The sequence below is a fragment of the Hydra vulgaris genome, chromosome 08, assembly GCF_038396675.1.
Source record: "Hydra vulgaris chromosome 08, alternate assembly HydraT2T_AEP".
Classification (NCBI taxonomy): Eukaryota; Metazoa; Cnidaria; class Hydrozoa; order Anthoathecata; family Hydridae; genus Hydra; species Hydra vulgaris.
In genome coordinates this window covers 35291785-35310853 of record NC_088927.1, presented here as the reverse complement: position 1 = coordinate 35310853, position 19069 = coordinate 35291785, and the positions used below count along the sequence as shown (strand labels likewise).

Sequence of the window (19069 nt, the reverse complement as noted above, 5' to 3'; positions counted from 1 at the left end):
CAACCTCTATGGAAAACCAACAATTAAAAAGTCAATTTAAAAAAAACCCGAAAGGAAATTTTAAATGCTATTCCGGTTTGCAGCCGTTAAATCTTATTCCGCGCTGCTCTGTGAATACGTCTTTAAATGAAACCTAAAAAGCTAAAGATTGAACGTGGTTATAGCGCTCAGACTCACATCTAGATGGTTTCATTGAAGTATAATGGAAGCGAGCGCGAACGCAGGCTTCCGCTACCAGAAATTATACTGTCGAGTTATCGACGTTAGCGATAATCGCAGAGGTCAGCCTAGTCGAAGTGCAATGAATAAGCCTCACTCTGAAAGAAGCCGCTTCATGATCCGACTTAACTTTCCAGTCAGGTAAGTATACAATTTGGATTTATTAAAACGACGCACTTTTTTACGGTCATTTTTGATTGTGGTGTTATATTAAAAAATAAACAAGTTTAAAATCTTAAAACAGTTTGACAAGTTACCAAAGCAAAATAAAATTAGTTTAAATGTGTTGTATTTGTTAATATTTTGTTTACTTTATTTAAATGGCAATACAAATTATTTAAAAAAATAGAATACAACATTAATAAGCATAAAATAATCTACGAAATTAAGTTTATTTAAATAAAATTATGATTAAGGTTGGTGTTGTTTTCTAAAGCGTTATTAACTTTAGATATATTTTTGTATCTAACAATAAACCCTTGCAGCTTAAAGTAGTTAAAAGCATCTATAGACCGGTTGGAATTGTTTTGAGTTTGCCGTTGATGTACGCATGCGCAAATTCTTGGCAGTCAAAACAAATTTTTTACTGGACTTCGTATGAAACTTCCGAAGATGTGATCAAAATCTTTGCATTTTAACATGTTAAACAATAGTGATCAATTAGATTACAAGAAGAAATTAACATTAGCAAACAAGGAAACGTTACCGGACCAGTATCCAATCGATAAACGTTCGAACTGAAGCCAATAAGACTGCTGTTACTAGTAAACTGTGTCAATGGAACCAAGTAAAGAGAAAGGCTGAAGCATATTCATTGCAAAATATATCCTTTAATAGACCAAAATTTAATGATTTACCATGTGAAATAAGATCAGCTAAAAGTACTGTAAAAAATTATTACATCAATGCAGAAGAATCTATAAAAAGCTTCGGTCTAGATAAAGTTCTAGAACTACAAAAGGTTATGCTTAAAGCAGCGTATTTTAATTACGTAAACGTCTTAGAAAAATACTGACGGTACATTGATATCTGATGAGACAGAAGAAAATCTATGTCCAGAACCTTTCACAAGTCTGTTTGATAATGAAGCAATTAAGTTAGATGAATCTGCTTTAATAGAGAGATGTTTTTGAAAATACAAAAAAGACAAATCAACTTACACCTCAAGTTCATTTGATTTTTTATCTGAAATTTCTCAACTGCATAGTTTATCCAGTACAGAGCAGGGAGAGTTACAGCCTCTAATTTTTATAAAATTATGCATTTCAAATATAACAACGCAAGTAAGTCATTGCTTGTGTTATACGAAAGCACATAACACACCTTCCTTAACTTATGGCAAAGAAATGGAATGTAACACTATGAAACCATTACGAAAGGAAAACACAAAAACTTCCAATTAACAACTTCAGGCCTTCACATTTTATACAATAAACCATACTTAGGAGCTTCACCTGACTCTATAGTAAACTATTCTTGCCATAGTGTCGGTTTGCGAGAAATAAAATGTCCATTCAATTATCGAAATGGTTTAGTGAACTGGGAAACAGATAAAAATTTCCCTATTGATTTATTTGAAAACATGAAGAAAAATCATAAATATTATGCACAAGTGCAATAACTATATGTTCTAAATAAAGAATATTTTGATTTTTTTGTTTGGGCTTTAAATCATTATTTATTAGTTCGAGTTACAAGAGACTTAAAGTTTATTGATGAAATGATGCTTTTGCTCTGGAAATTATTCATTGTGTTTACCTCCTGAAGTTGTTACATGCAAAAATGATGTATGTTTAGACAATAAACAAAAGTATTACTGTATTTGTAAAAGACCCTGTTTTGAACCAATGATAGCATGTGATAAACCAGGTTGTAAAGTTGAGTGGTTTCATTATTCTTGTGTGAAAATTATACGAACTCCATTTGGTTCCTGGATATGCAACAGTTGCTTGAAATAAAATTGTGCTTAATAGGGTTCTTCTGTCTACACGATTATTTTGCAATGTATTTCGGCTTATAAAAAACGTTTATTTTCAAAGCCACATATTGTTAAAAACAAGATTTGGCATTTATTTTGCCTTTGAAATGATTTTTTTAAATATTTAGACATTCATTTATTAATTCTTTTATAAAGCTTCAAGTATTTTCTTTTTTTTTTCATTAAATTTTGTTTTTTATTTTAAAACTTTTTTTTTGAAAAACCTTAAAGGCTTGGTTTAAGGATATTTTGTTATATGAGTTAAAGTTACTTGTGATATTTTATACTAGTTCTCATAAAAAAAGTTTTGTAAAATATTTCCTTGTCAAAATAATGTAAACAAAATCAAAGTAATGTTTTTTTATATTGATTGTGTCTACAATTAGAGATGATGTGTTTTTTTGTGTGCTAATCTTGATTTATTTTTAAATATTTTTGAAAGTTTCTTTTTTTTTTTTTTTGGGTCTATGTCAGATTTTGTGTTGTTGCAATTCTTGATTTGACCAGTAAAAGTGTACTAAAGATAGAAAATACACAAACCTGTTGTTAACAAATAATTATTGACTTTGTTTAATCAAAATCTTATTTAATTGCCTTCATTCATTTTTTATTTTAAGTTGCTCGGACTAAAATACAATTTATCTTTATGCAGCAATAACATTAATTTCCGCAAGTTCTGATATACTCGTGTCTTATAATTAGATGTTATAGTTATATAACAAGGTTTGAAAACTACCCTTTTATTCCTAATAGATTTATGCTTACACCAAATACATTCAATAGCCTTCCGTAAATTTGTTTAATTTCTTATTGATTATGTTTTGCTGGGAAAAAAAATCACTACTGTTTAACATGGTAAAATACTAAGATTTAGACCACATCTTCAGAAGTTTTATACGAAGTCCAGCAAAAAATTAACACACAACGATTTGTTTTGACTGCCAAGAATTTGCGCATGCGTACTTCAACGGACAAACTCAAAGCAATTCCAACCCGTCTATAAATATATAGAATAAATATATAGCATAGTTTTTTTTTGTGTGTGTGTAAACCATGTTTTAAATACTTTAAAAAAATCACCAATATTTTTAATAAAGTTTCATTCTTGTGAAAAAACAACTTTTTAATGAATAAAAAAATTCAAATATACAAAATGCTCATAATCGTGAATCCCCCCCCTCCCCCACAACCTCTACAAAAGTAGAATATTTGGTACCTTTCCTGCGTGCAAAAAAAGAGTATGAGTGTGTCATTATTTTTAAATGAAATTTGGCAGGTACATAGAAAATAGATATATAAAATTGACCGAAAAGTTAGAAAAAAAACCCATCATGCCTTTAATGTCAATTCACTTCTAGAACAAGAACGAAGTTTTCAGTAGCAATGAAATCACTAAAAATGTTAGTAACTGCAAAAAAAAACAAGTTGCAATAAACTTACAACACTCTACTTTTAAAATATTATCAAAGTCAATATTTAATTCTAAAAAAAAGACGAGAAAAATCCATCCTTATGACACCTACTTCGAGCACGCGGTGAAAAAATGGTCACAGATTTTATATTTAAAATCGGTGTCGTAAATCGCAGATACGCACGTACCTAAACCTAGGTTCTAGACCTTTATATTTTCGCTCTGTTTCCTTATTATACTTATAAATTTAAATTTTAATTTTAAGTTTAAAATATATAATAAACAAAAATAACGTCCTTTTTAAATGTTATTTGAATAGAGATTCGGTTTTAGAGATTTCACAAATAAATAAAGATGAAAAAAAACATCAAAGGATGTTTAACTTATCTTTTAATATAAAAACTAGAGTAAAGACACTAGTTTTTATATTGCAAATCTACTAATAAATAACTACTACTAATAACTACTATAGGGGAGACCGGGGCTAGTTGGCCGCAGGGGTAAGTTGACGAACTGCGTTTATCTTCAGAGCCTTTCATCAGAAATTGACAAAAATTACACAGAACCTTATTAATAGATCATTTCATTATTAACTATAGTATTGTCAGGATTCGCGCATGCACATGGGAGATTATAAAATTTATTTGTTTTTTGGACAAAAACTTAACTTTTGGAACATCGCTTCCTTTTTACTTTACAAAGAAAATAATGGTCGCATGAAAAAAAAATGTCCTGTTAGGGACATTTTTTTGAAAATGGCTACAGAGCACATTTTTTTTGAAAAAGGCTACAGAGCTCATGGAGTAAAAACCGAGCCAACTAGCCCCGGTCTCCCCAAGTTAGTGCCGATTCTTGGAGTAAAACAAGGAGGGGGGGGGGACGAAAGCGTTAAAAAGTACTGACTGCTTTCTAGTAAATAATTACTGAAGTAATTATTATTAATTTTTATAGAAATTATTTATTAAAAGATTTGCAATATAACAATAAGTAAAACGGATGCTCTTTTTACTTTTACGTTATTTGTAAACTTAGGTAAACTTTTTGTTTAAATTGTATAACCTTTAGATGTAGCGTAAACCTTAAACTTTACTATGATCGCACTTGTGTCAAATGAAGCTTTCTAATATAAAATAATGATGGTTGTAACAGGAACCCATAAAAATCTTTAAAACTGATGTCCACTTAAAATGTCAGGGCATATAATTTTTAAAATAAAAAAATGCACAATTTTAAACTAGTATGAAATTAATATAATAGATCAAGAGTTTTATCATAAAAATATCATTTAATTTGACCGTATGACCCTATGGTTTATGGAATTTTAAATTAGGTAATAAATTTATTCGAAACCTGAACAAATTGTAGAGTAAAGTTTTAATATTTTCGATTACGCTCAAGGGCCCGCGTAGCTCAGTGGTTAGAGCACTAGTCTTGTAAACTAGGGGTCGAGAGTTCAACTCTCTCCGTGGGCTTCGATTACTTTTTAAAATTATTTAAAATATTTTTACATTATTTACCTTTTAAATTATCTATGCTGCAAAAACTTTTATTTATGTTATAATTTATAATTTATTTTTATTTTATTTAGTCGGTGATTTTTGTTGTGGTTTTTTGTTTAGCTTCAATGAAGTAAAAAACATTTGCGATGCGTTTTTTTTATTAATATAATTTTTTTTTTTTACGTTTTTGTTTCTAATTGTATTAGAAATTAATAATACCATTAGTTTTAATTAGTAATAAAAATAAGCCTCTGGCAGATAAGGTTGAGCTTCATTAGCTTTTCTTATTTAGACAGTTAAACGGTACATACACACGGTACATACAACTTTGATTTTACTATTAAAATTAAAAAAATTTATAAATAAATATTGTCAGATGAAAACATCGACGAAAATTTAAAAACTAGAGTGATAAGATTTTAGCCTAAATCTAGCTTAGTCAAGCTGTTTTCTGCAGTTGATATCAATCACCTTCCTTTTTCTATAGGAAATCGCGGGTTCAGCATAGGGAGGGGGGATAGAGGCAAGCACCCCTTCCATGTCCTCTAGGATGGTCAACTGGCGCCCTTTAAAACATTTAGTTTTGATTTTTACATAAGTTTCTCATTACAAAATCCTAAGTTTATTTTAAACGTAAATAAAAAACTATGCAACAACAAACCGTCATTTACATACCAGTTTCACGAACTTGCCTGTATTTATGACATAAAACAAAATGGAGACGTTTTGTTTAAGAATAAAGTCCATATAATCACTATGTAGTTGATGAATGAAAATGTAATTGATGAATCAAAACTAGTGTGACAGTACACTAGAGTGACGGATGTTCATAAAATTATAATAACTTCGCAAACTTTTTTTTAATCGAAAAAAACAAACAACAACAACAGAAAATTATATATTAACTGACGTGATTTTAATTGGTAATTTTTAAATATTTTTACTTTAATTTTTATTACAAATTTTTCTACTTGCAAACTGAAAATTCAAGCCGGCAATTAACCGTTATGTTAAAACAAACAAGGGCGAATCCAACATTTTTTGATGTTTGCTGACTTTCAGACATGGAACAAACTCCAAACATTTATATGTTTATATTTATGTTAAATAAAAATGGTTTACAAAAAATCCCGATGATTGGATCTGGGAACAAACAAAGCTGTCTTAAACGTGAGAGCAACATGATTATAAAATATTTTTGAAACTATTCTCAATTAAATTTATATTCATCGATAAATTATTATTCAATAATCTTTTCGCGTTCAAAATTAAGCCCTTATAAAATTTGCAACCCCCTTAAATTTAGGGGGGGGGGGAGGGAGGGTCCAAACTTGATATAGTCATAACTTTTAAACGCTTAGAGATTATTGCATAAAATTTAGAAATTTGTAAATTTGTTTAAAATTAGTAAAAAAAAATATTTTATCAACTTTTATCAATCTCAAACAACAAAAATTTCTAGATCCACCCCAGCACTGTCAAAGTATTATTGCTTCGTTGAGTTTCAGATATCCATATGGGATGATATAAAGTGACGCTTTTTTAAATTTATTTTACACTTTTTTTAGTGTTTTACATAAGATTTAAATTTACTTATTGTTGCTAATTTTTTAATGAGTAAATAGTAACTTACATCATTTCACCAGGCGAATGCTGGTGAAATCGATGTTAGTTACAATTTACTCATTAAACTCGTTGGATTTTTGCGTAAAATCTAAAATCTTGGTGATGATTACGCGCAAAAAGTCCTTAATCATGTATCTTTTCACTCTATCTGTTGTATATTCCACTGTGATATATTTATGGCAGATGTAACTGACAACTGACAGCAAGTAGTAGTGGTGTGCAAAAGAATGGAAACACCATTCAAATGTAAACTATTTAGAAAATTTAGATTGTTATATTCATATAAAACAAAACATACAATTATATGTTATGTTAACATATTATGTTCTTTGATTTATTTAATTTATGCATCATTGACGGAGTTCAAACTGGTGGTCTTTGGTGAGGCCAACTTCAGGCCTACCTTGATGTCATTTGCTATCACAGTCCTCTCTTTTCTGTAACAATTATCAGTTATTGAATAAAATTGCTTCTATACACTTTCCCACTTATACTAAATTTCTAATGCAGGTCGGATATGACGTCTGCAAAGAGCTTCCCAGAATTTCTTTTAACATCTTGACACTTGACGCATTGAATTTGTTTCTGAAAAAAAAAACTACAATTAAAAGAACCTCACCGTTAAAAAAAATGTTTTGAAAAACTGAAAGTAAAAAGTAACGCGAATGAACATATTTTACATGAAAAAATTAAAATGTAAAGAATATTTAATACACTGCATTGTTTATAATATGTCACAATAAGAAAATAGCAGTAAATATGCGATTGCATTTTTAAAAGTTGTTATTTAACTTTAGATAAAGATTCCTTTATTGAGATGATAGAAAAGCATAGATTAACGCATATGTATGCATAATATAAATAATTGCGCATATCTGAGATTATTTTGATAACACAAGAAAATTTTGATATTTGGAAGATTCATTTTTCTTTTAGGATAAGACGGGCCAAAATAAGACAGATCGCTTTTTAATGATCCTAACCTCGCAATTTATTGTTTTAATGGTTTTTAAATGTTTAGTTGTGTTCTTAAATTATTTATCGTTACAAAAAACATCTTAAGTCACTTTGAAATGAAGAAGATGAAGAGAACGACAATCATTTCATCTCCTATCTAAATGACAATTACGAATTTCGATGCGTACTTGTTTTAATTTTTCTCTGTGTTTTTTTATTTTACGGAGTGGAAAAAATTTTATTTTCAAAGTTAGTGTTTTATCAGGGACGTAGCACTCATTATAGGAGTGGTCCGGCGAATTTAATTATATTTATAACACATTAAAAAAACTGTTTACAACAATGAACTATAAAAGCAAACGCACAAATGAAAACAGAGAAAACAACGTTGACTGATGTTGTGAATCCTTTACAAAGTCATTAAGTGTTTCCTTCAGGTCATTTGTATCTGTCCTTTCTTTGTGAACATTAAGTATTAATAAACGATTTAGCCATTTCTGAGACATTTTTGTCCTTGTTTTAACCCTCCTAAAAACCCTTATATGTTTTAACCCTCCTAAAAGCACTGAATGATCTTTCTGATGTCGCATTTGTTGCTGGCATTACTAAAACAAGTTCAAGTACTTTTTTCACTTCAGACATAAACTTTATTGAGAGAGAGAGAGGTGAAGTAACCCTTGACATTAAAGATATTTATATCATTTTTCAATGACTCATTTTTCTCCTTAAGGACCTGCTGAAAATGTAGTCCAAACATGACAAGTTGTGCTTCAAGTAGACCTTTGTTTAAATCATCACCATATAAGAAGCAAACACAATTTGCATCATCTCCCAACCTCTCTTGCTTAATTGCTTTTATCAAGAGAGCTTCCAATTGCTGATATTTTTTATATTCTGGTTGATCAAAGCGTTCTTAAATAGCAGCAATGACAACATCTGCTATTTCATAATACCTTTGCCTGTATAAGGAGTTAGGGTCTGCATGATAGTCGCCATCAGAGTTACCAATATCAAACCTCTTAGATATTTGCCTGATTCTAGGAACCTGAGCTTCATCAACATTTAATTTGGATGTCATAAGATTTACCTTATCCCACAGAAGATCAAAAGATGTATCATTTTGAAGAGATTTTAATTTAGCAATAGTTATAAGAGCAATTTGATGTCCTTCCATAGCAGACATGGACTTGTTTTGCAAAGTGCAACTAAGATTATATGTCATCTGTAAAATGTCATAGTTGCTAATTATATTAGCAAGTGAATCTGCTCTTACTGTCAATCTGGTAGGACATAGTGTTCTGATTCCAACAGTTAGAGCATCAAACAAGTTTGCTTTAAGGTTTTTAAACATTGCCTCTCTCATTGGGGAATACTTTATAAGTTTTATGATTTCATATGTGGTTTCTAATGCATTTCTCATAATCTGGGATTGTTTTACAGTGTCACCAACAGCAAGATTTAAAGCATGACCGTAGCAATGAGTGTATATTGCTCTTGGTTCAATATCTGCGATTTGTTTGGCAACACCACTCCTTATCCTACTCATCACACTTGCCACATCATTGCATTGTCCTCGTAGTTTTGCCATAGGAAGGTTCATTCGTATCATCACATCCTTAATAAGAGACACCAAAGTTGTTGCATCAGTGGAATCCACAGCATATACACCTAAAAACTCTTCATGCACTTCCAGTTCTTCAGTGATGTGTCTTACGACACATATAACTTGATCGATGTTGGATGAATCAGAAGTTTCGTCTATCATAATGGTCAGAAAAGGAGAAGGCTGGAGCTCAGTCATTATTTCTCTCAGCAATTGGGGACTCATTGTTTGGATAATTTCATTTTGTATTTCTGCACTGGTGTACACACTGTCCTTTTTAACAGGCCAGTCTTTAAGCAGAGTATCATTGTAAGCCTTTATATACACAATTTGTTTAAGATTTCTATCTTGATCATCATCATCACCTCTGAGAGCCAATCCTTGTCTACACAGAAACTGAATACATTGAATGATTTCAAACAAACAGTGCCGATTATTCATTAGCAGCATGTTGCTTTGACAGAAGCTCCCAATATCTGGTGTTGTAGAAGGAATAGTTACCATCACCATGGCTGCTTCTTTGTGGAAAGAACTCAATTCATGGCTCCTGAACAATACTGTAGCATCTTTCCAATTAGAGCCAACCACCACCTGCCACAACGATGAAATCCATGGACGGTTTAGGAATTCAAAGATATTTTTAACAATGAAATAGTTTTTTACAAGGTATGTAAAAAAGGATAACTGCAATGTTATATACAAACAGTATACAAAAATACTTACAAATACTGCCACGGGTTTCTTAGCAGTAATTCGTTTAAGATTGCAGGCTTCAATACATGTATGGCAGAGTACTGCGTCCTTTGCCTCATCATAATGCAAAAAAGGCCATTTAGCAAACCATTGTGGCTTGAAACTTCTCTATTTTACCTTTTTGACTCCATGAGAACGCTTAGGGAGCTTGAAACCTACTGATCGAAGCAAATACCAATCGGAGATGACTGGAATCAGGATCTGGTTCAATCGTTGCAAACGGACAGCTTTCTAAATGACGTCACGGACACTCACAAAATAATAGTTACGATCTAGTAATAACCACGCTTTTTTTTATAATTCATTTATACAACTACGTAAATTGATCAATTCGCGACCGTAATAATGTATGCCTGTATATAGCAGAATAAATAGACGCAGATTTAAATAAATAAATAAAAATATGAGCCGGTGACGCGAAATGGATTAACTCTCCAAAAAGTTAACTCCCGGTTAAAACATTTTAACTCCCCGGTTAATCTATTTCGAAATAAATTAACCCCGGAAGTTAAATTATTTTAAAATATAGCGAAATGGATTAACTGGGGGTTTAAGTATTTCTAACCCCAACTGAAATAAATTAACCCCCTATAATACGCGTTTTAAATAATTTAACTTATAATTATATCTACAAAATTGTGTAAGTATTCTATTTAAAATTTTTTTAAAATATATTTAGTATTATATATATTAAAATATATAATATATAAATATTTAGTGAGCGTTGAATAAAATTACTTTATAACTGTTTATTTTTGACAAGCCTTTATATTATATATAAAATCAAATCAAATCGAATCAAATCAAATCAATATATTTTCACTTTAATAATAACTGTATATATACAATCGTGCGGAACATTTACAAACAGTTATAAACTGATGACGCGTAAAGACCTATGATGGTATAAATATAGCATAATAATAATGATAATAATAATAAGTAATAAAAAATAAATAAAAATAAATAGTAATAATAATAGTAATAATAATATTAAATACAGTAATATAATAAGTACTATCTATATATTTTACTATATATAGGTATATATTTTACTATATATTTATCTATATATATTATAGTGATTATCATAAGGATAATGCAAAAAAAATAAAAAAAAATAAAAAATATAAAATCATAACAATATCAATAACAAAAAATATAACAGTAAAAAGAAGGAAAGAAAGGAAGAAGAGTCAAAGAAGTAGAAGTCATAGGAGTTTTGTTGTGATCCAGCATTTTTCAAGCATAGAAAAATTGAATATGAATTAAAGAAAAAGAAAAAAAAAAAAAAAAAAATTGTTATAGAGAATTAAGCGGGACGATTGCATAGAAAATAGTTTATTGTTTATTTATTACATGTTATATGGTTTAGTAGTGCCCCAAATTTTAGAGCCATATAACTTTACAGGATGATGAAAATGAGGGTACTTGATTGTGACTAAATGAACATTTATATATTTTTATGTTTTATTTATGGTTTTATGTTTTTATTTCTATTTTATTTTTATTTTATGAGTTTTATATTTTTATTTCTATTTTATGGGTTTTATATTTTTATTTCTATTTTTGGTTTTATATTTTTATTCTTATTTTTATTTTTATTTATGAGTTATTTTTATTTATTTCTATGTTACTTTTATTATATTAAAAATTTAGTTATAGAGAATAACTAGGGGGTGATTGCATAACTGATAGTTCATTGATAATTTTTACTGAAGGTAAATTTTTTTACATGGGTTATAAAGGCATTTCTATTTGATATTTTGGAGAATATTTTTTTAGTTTCAACAGGAAGAGAGCTCCAACATAGAATTGATTGATACTTGATTGACTTTATGCCATACTTGTGTGTTTGTTTTAAAGGCATAGAAAGACTACAATAAGATACAGACCTAAGTTTATAACTATGAACATCATTTGTGAATTTAAAATAGCTAGTGAAGCAGCTAGGCGTATTATGGTGGACAATGTCCCATACAAGAACACAGTTTGATAAGTAGATAAGTTCGTCAAGCTTTAAAATTTTAGAAAGATTATACAGTATGTCAGAACAAAAACTGTTAGGTTGAAAGTGAATTATTCTTAAAGATTTATTCTGGAGATTTGTAAGGTTTTTTTTATAAATGGATGGACTTTGCCCCCATATCTGACAACCATAGCGTAGGTGGGAGTTAAAAATAGCATGCCAAATATTCACAAGGGTTTCATAATTCACAAAATGCCTTATTTTGGTAAGCATTTCATTTGCTTGACTTGATTTGTTTGATATGGGCTTAATTTGTTGAATGAACAAAAGATTTTCATCTAATAATATGCCCAGATATTTTATGTTATCTACAATATTTAGTTTTTGACCACTAATTCTAAAATTAAGTTTTTTGGAAATTTTTTTGCCTTGAGGTTTAAAAAGAACTAATTCAGTTTTTTTGACATTCAAAGATATTTTGTTTGATTGCAGCCATTGAACCAGTGATGCCAGGTCATAATTTAGGTACTTATTTAGCTTTTTTAAAAACTTATCTACAATCAGAAGGTTAGTGTCATCAGCAAAATGATACACCTTTGAGTATTTAATACAAGTGTTTAAATCATTTATGTAGATAAAGAAAAGAAGCGGACCCAGAGTTGAACCCTGAGGAACACCTATAGATGTAAACTTAGTAGTGGATGAGATATTACCAATAGCAACACTTTGTGGACGATGGTTTAGATATGACTTAAACCAGTTCAGTGCAATTCCCCTTACACCATAATGATACAGTTTTGATAATAAAATTTCATGGTTGACAGTATCAAAAGCTTTTTGCAGGTCAACAAATACTCCACCAGCAAATTGCTTTTGATCCAAAGCCTCACGTATGGTTTCAGTTATATCTATGAGTGCTTGGTTAGTAGAGTGTTTCTTTCGGAATCCAAATTGCAGACTGTATAAGCTATCTGATAGATTTAAAAAACTGAGCAGCCTGTTATACATAAATTTTTCAATTAGTTTACCTATATTTGAGAGTAAGGATACAGGCCGATAGTTACATGGATCTTGTTTACAGCCGCTTTTAAAAATTGGAACAACTTCTGCAACTTTAAATAAGTCAGGGAATATCCCTGCTTGAAAAGATTAATTTATTATAATACTCAAGGGGAAGCTCAATTCTTGAGATGCTAAGGTCATTAATTTTGAAGGAATGCTATTGGGACCGGTGCTTTTTTTTGGATTCAAGAGGGAAATATAGTCATTTACTTCTTGAGGAGTAACTGGAGATATAAAAAAAGTATCAGGATTTTGATTTTTCAAATAGTGGCTGAAGTGAAATCTTGGAGGTATAACTTCTTTAGAAAGTTTATCTGCAATTGAAAGGATTTGTTTAGAAAGTTTTTTCTTTAGAAAGGATTACTTTAGAAAGGATTTCTTTAGAAAGGATTTCTTTAGAAAGGATTTCTTTAGAAAGGATTTCTTTAGAAAGGATTTCTTTAGAAAGGATTTCTTTAGAAAGGATTTCTTTAGAAAGGATTTCTTTAGAAAGGATTTCTTTAGAAAGGATTTCTTTAGAAAGGATTTCTTTAGAAAGGATTTCTTTAGAAAGGATTTCTTTAGAAAGGATTTCTTTAGAAAGGATTTCTTTAGAAAGGATTTCTTTAGAAAGGATTTCTTTAGAAAGGATTTCTTTAGAAAGGATTTCTTTAGAAAGGATTTCTTTAGAAAGGATTTCTTTAGAAAGGATTTCTTTAGAAAGGATTTCTTTAGAAAGGATTTCTTTAGAAAGGATTTCTTTAGAAAGTTTATCTGCAATTGAAAGTTTATCTGCAATTAAAAAGGAGATCAAAACAATAGTATTAGTAGAATAATAGTATTAGTAGAAGTTCGTGCAATACTATAACTATTGTTTTGATACTAATACTTCAAAACTATTCTCTTTTGCTAATAATAATGTCTAAGGTTATAGAGTTTATATATCTATACTATACTCTCTCTCTCTCTCTCTCTCTCTCTCTCTCTCTCTCTCTCTCTCTCTCTCTCTATATATATATATATATATATATATATATATATATATATATATATATATATATATATATATATATATATATATATATATATCTGTGTGTGTGTGTGTGTGTATGTGTGTGTGTATTAATATATACTAGTTAGCTATATAAACTCTATTATATATATATATATATATAAGTATATATGTAAGTATATATATATATATATATATATATATATATATATATATATATATATATATATATAAATTAGTAAAAACACTTATCTAATTTTTGATTACTTCAACACTCTGTTTCGCCATCAGTAGGTTCATCAGAAAGAATGTCTAAAAAAATTATAAAAACAAATGACCAGTCCAAATTTATCCTAATTCATAATAATTCTTTTCATGATTTTTTAATTATTTAATGTAGTTGATGCAACTTCCTGGTTGCAAAATACTGCAGTTATTACATAATTAATTATAACAATTCCCAACTTCCTGTGAAATAATTTTTCTATAATTTGAACATTTTTTTATGTTTTGACATTCTTCCTGATGAACCTACTGATGGAGAAACACAGTGTTGAAGTAATCAAAAACTATATAAGTGTTTTTGCTAATTTATTATTGCTCTGTTTTTTTAGAATATTGAGCATTCTTTGTAGAATACACTAACATAATTTATATATATATATATATATATATATATATATATATATATATATATATATATATATATATATATATATAGATAGATAGATAGATATAGATATATAGATGCATATTGTATATTTAGATATTGTTATTATATTTTTTCTTTGATAGAGAAAAAATTATTATTTTGTGCATACAGTTACCTAATATGGTTAGAAAATACAAACGTCTAACTAATCGACAATCCTGGGAAGAAAATTCAATGAAAGCAGCTATTGAATCAGTAATGAAGAAGGAAATGGGGTGTAAGAAGGCATTGTTAATGTTTTGTATCCCAACAACGACACTGAGAGACAGAATAAAAAGACTTCAGCAAGGGTGTTTAGAACTAAGTAGTTGCTCAGTAAAAAAACTTGGGAATTTTAAATCAGTTTTTAACCTTGAACAAAAGTAAGAGTTAGCTAAACACCTAATTTTTCTAGAAAGTTGCTTGTTTCCAGTTACAATGAAAGATTTGAGAGAATTGGCATTTCAGCTAGCTGAAAAGAACAAGATGCCACATAGCTTTTACAAAAAAACAGGAATGGCAGGCTACCAGTGGGCAGAAAGATTTTTAAAACGCAACCCTGTTATTTCTTTGTGTATGCCAGAGGGAACTTCTGGAGCTAGAGCAATGGGATTTAACCAACCTAATGTGAATAAAATTTTTGAACTATTGACTAAAAGCATAGATGAAAATAACTTTACTCCAAATAATATATATAATGTTAACGAGACAGGAATTTCTTCAATACCGAAAAAAGTGTCAAAAGTAATTGCTAAGAGGGGTTAAAAACAAGTTGGAACTCTAACATCAGTTGAACTAGGGAAAATCATAAAAATCAAAATGTGCCTCTGGTATATACGTGCCCCCCTTGATTATTTTCCTCCGTGTTAGAGCTCTCAAAAATGTTAATATTATCGAAAAAGCTCCTCCGGGTACTATTGCATCATATCACCCTAGTGGTTGGATGCCAACAGATATATTTTTGAAGTAGTTTGACCATTTTCTGTCCTTTGTAATGCCATCCAAAAAAAGACCTGTACTGCTATTATTAGATGGTCATGCAACACATACAAAAAATATGGAGTTCATAATGAAAGCATGTAAAAATTGTGTTATTGTTATTTGCTTTCCACCACATTGTTCACACCATATGCAGTAGGGTTGCCAGATGTCCCGATTTTACGAAGGAGAATTCTGCGCCAAATATGTAAAAATATTTTTTTTACTTAGTTCTCCTTCGTAAAATCGGGACATCTGGCAACCCTAATATGCAACCACTAGATGTCTCCTTCATGGCACCATTTAGTAGCAACTATTCAAACAAAGTTTGTATTTGGCTGTGTACACATTATCCTAGAGTTGTGACCGAAAGACTAGAATAAGTTCACTTAATCCTGAAGTTTTTGATGATTGGATGTTTGAGCCTTTAGAAACAACCAATAGGTCATTTCCTGAGATGGGTTCAGCAATACCAAATCTAACTACCAAGTCTAAAACACAAACTATTTCACTGCAAGAATTATCCCTGACATCTTGCTCTGAATCAGAAACTTTGTCTTCGACATCTATGGCTTCTTTCACAATTGCTTTACCTGCAGAAATTGTAAGTATTTCAAATGAGAAAACTCAGCAAACTCGCAAACCATGCCAAAAGAGCAAAACAGCTATACTCACCAGTTCACTATATAAAGCAGAACTGGCAAAAAAGATGGTTATAAAAACTATAAAAAGAAAAAACGCTCAAACAGTTGACAAGACTGTAGAAACAAAAAATGATACACCTGCAGAAATTGTACCACGAAAAGTATACCCCCAGTGATTTTTGTGATTTTTGTTTAATAACATTTTCAAAAACTGTTGCATTTTTTTCTAAATTGTTAAAATTAAAAGCTTTTTGTTGTTGTTTTTAGTTGTTGAAATACACTGATAAAAAAACACAGGTCGTTTTTACTTTCATATTTCATTAATCTAAACCTTACGGGGGCTGTTATGACCCCACTTCCCTATCTATCTATATATATATATATCTATATATATATATATATATATATATATATATATTTTAGGGTGCGGTTGTGCCTCTCTATAGGGACACAACCGTTTTTTTCACTAAGTCTAATTTTTGTGTTATAACATTTTCAAAAACCGTTTTATTTTTTTCTTAATTGCAGCAATTTAAAGCTTAATGATGTGTTTATCAAAATACACTGTTAAAAAACGCATGCCATTTTTATTTTCATACTCCATTAATCTAAACGTTACGGGGGCTGTTATGCCCCCACTTCCCCTATATATATATATATATATATATATATATATATATATATATATATATATATATATATATATATATATATATAAATATATATATATAAATATATATATATTGCCACTATTAATATATGATATAATATTAGTAGAAATATAATTTATATCCATATCAATAACTAATTAACAGATTTAAAAACAACACATTTGGAAAACATCAAGTTAAAATTTTTTTTGTAATTCGTATAAGTTGTTCCAAGGGAGTTAATATATTATGGAGGGTTAATTTGTTTCGCCGATAGGGGTTAATTTATTTCAAGGGGAGTTAATCTATTTCGAAATAGATTAACCCCCCGGGTAATTTTTTACGCAACGGGAGTTAATTTATTATGGGGGTTAATTTATTTCATGACACCGGTCAAAAGTGGTCCGCCTAAAGCCGGGCTGCATATTTTGAAACCCTATACAGGCTCAGAATAGGCAAAGATATGCGCTATCTGATTCGCTGATTTTGAAAGAGAGGCTTTTGCGCGTAAGTGTAAATCAAAACAAATGTCAAAATTCAAAAAACGTATTGATTAATGAAAGTGAAACTGAGTAATTGCCAAATAATAATAAGAAAAAAGTATGTTTTTTTTATCCGATTTTGTACAATATAGTACTTATATTTTTACAAAACTTCACAACTCAAAACATCCGTGATTTTCATAATATTTTCGTAAAAATAAAGGTTTAAAAAATTTAGTTTGTTTTCCTAATTATTTTTATAACTCTTAAATTAAGATTTAAAAATAACAGCCATTGTAACAAACTATAAACCAGATGGTAAAACTTGACTATGCTGTGATTCCTTAGAATGAAATAGTTTTATAATTTACCTTGTAATATCAATCGAATATTATTAACTTGATATAAGCTTTTTCAAATTAAGTTCCCATTAACCCTATTATATAACAAGAAAACTATTTTTAAAAAGAATCTAATTTCTTTTCAGATTTTTACCCTTATTATTCCCATATATAAATTGTATACATCACTAAAACATTTTAAGTTTGAGAATATTGATTATTTAACTAGCCCAGATAATTTACAACACTCTCAAAATAAAAGCAATTGTGAGCAAGAGCTGATTTAGATTGTCTTTGGTAATGTAAAGTAATAAAAGATTACAAAGCATTGTAGCATAATAAGCAATAAGAAAAAATTTATAACCTGATTTCCACAAGTGTGTTTTGATATAGTAAACTGATTACAAAAAGGAATAACTCTTAACTTACCACACCTTTATGAAAAACTAAGTGTAATATATATATATATATATATATATATATATATATATATATATATATATATATATATATATATATATATATATATATATATTGGTTATTGTATTCTATAATAGGTAAAAAATGTTTACCTTTGATAGCAACTGATGATAAATAATATCAAATAAAGCAACAAAGTTTGATAAATTTTACATTTATTATGCTATCAATTTATTTAACACTATATACTCCTGAGGGAAAAAAAAATGAAAGTAAAAAATTATTTATCTTTCATATTTCCAAATTGTATGAACAGTTTTATTATGTAATCTTTGGTATAACCAATATAATTGAGTGTGCATTTTTTGAATTTCTGTGAATACCTCTTGTATAATAATATAAAAATAGAGACGTGTCATGTTTTATCTTGAAGTAATATAATTAATTTTTTTTTGAAAACTTACTTCTCTAAATGTTAAAGCTTGTTTTGATGAAGTTTATTTCATTACAATAATTGCCATAACTCACCTTCATTTGGTTAAGTTTTTTAACTTCAATACTTTTTGCTAGCTTGTAATATCAACGCTTATATGTAACTGTACAAAGGAACTGTTCAGTAGAAAAACAAATAAATATCACTGTTTTTGTTAAATTTTCCAGTAGATTATTAATATACAATTTTTATCCTACTTTTATATAAGTTAAAACACGCGACCAAACTTTTTTTAATTTTTCACAAAGTGTTTGAAGGTTTAAGAATGATGTTTTATTAAAGTTAAGTGAATAAAAATATTG

General features: G+C 29.0%; 2 non-coding genes across 2 annotated transcripts; one reads left to right on the top strand and one right to left on the bottom strand.

The window, feature by feature from the left end:
- Positions 1-203: 203 nt before the first annotated feature.
- On the bottom strand, positions 204-368 carry LOC136084431 (U1 spliceosomal RNA). Its single transcript, XR_010640560.1, has one exon. It is a non-coding gene; the product is annotated as a U1 spliceosomal RNA (small nuclear RNA).
- Positions 369-5007: 4639 nt separating this feature from the next.
- Positions 5008-5080, top strand: trnat-ugu (transfer RNA threonine (anticodon UGU)). Its single transcript has one exon. It is a non-coding gene; the product is annotated as a tRNA-Thr (tRNA).
- The last annotated feature ends 13989 nt before the right edge of the window (positions 5081-19069 follow it).